Below are 607 nucleotides of genomic sequence, written 5' to 3'. Positions count from 1 at the left end.
AAAGGACCAATGAAACTGAAGAATAGTGTCCCTACCAAAGTTGAAATCAAACCGACGCCCTTGCTCAGCGCCAAACCCCTACTTTGGGAAACAATTAGCTCTTATGACGTCATCAACCCAAATACTGTACATAAACCCAATTCATTTTTAAGAGCTCATTTATTTATTTTTATCATTATGTTAAATATCAGTGTTTCAGAGGCCAGCTTTGTCTCAAATCAGTTTATCACTTTATAGTTTCATTAACGATAACAATTTTTCTTTAGAAAGAAAAAAAAACGAAGAGGTTAGGGATATGACCGTCTAAATAAATGAACAACCGACTTGAACATAAACCATTACGAGACCTAGATTATATCATTTAGAGTCTAATATGTTCATTTTTTTCGTAACTGTAGCAGTCCTCAGTTTGTGTTCTTGAAAGCAGTAAAAGGCGTAAAGATTTAGCCGAACATAAGAGAGGAGATGATCTGAATGAGAGAGCAGAGAGAAAACAAACACACCTCAGCTAAGCTCGCTCCTCTGGAACCAGTCTGTAGTGAGCAGCACCGAGGGTTCAGCAGGAGCACGGCGACTTCCAGTTATTATTATTTTTTTTTTTGTATTT

At 36.9% G+C, this 607-nt stretch overlaps 1 protein-coding gene across 1 annotated transcript in view; it reads right to left on the bottom strand.

The window, feature by feature from the left end:
- The window catches only part of inpp1 (inositol polyphosphate-1-phosphatase), an 8,426-nt gene extending 7,819 nt beyond the window's left edge, over window positions 1-607 (bottom strand). Inside the window, exon 1 of the mRNA XM_015372442.1 lies at window positions 504-607. The gene's annotated coding sequence lies outside the window, so the exon portion shown is untranslated. The remainder of the gene's footprint in view (window positions 1-503) is intronic.

This window comes from Cyprinodon variegatus, unplaced genomic scaffold (genome assembly GCF_000732505.1).
Source record: "Cyprinodon variegatus isolate N-32 unplaced genomic scaffold, C_variegatus-1.0 Scaffold72, whole genome shotgun sequence".
Classification (NCBI taxonomy): Eukaryota; Metazoa; Chordata; class Actinopteri; order Cyprinodontiformes; family Cyprinodontidae; genus Cyprinodon; species Cyprinodon variegatus.
This window is presented reverse-complemented; position numbering and strand designations above follow the sequence as displayed.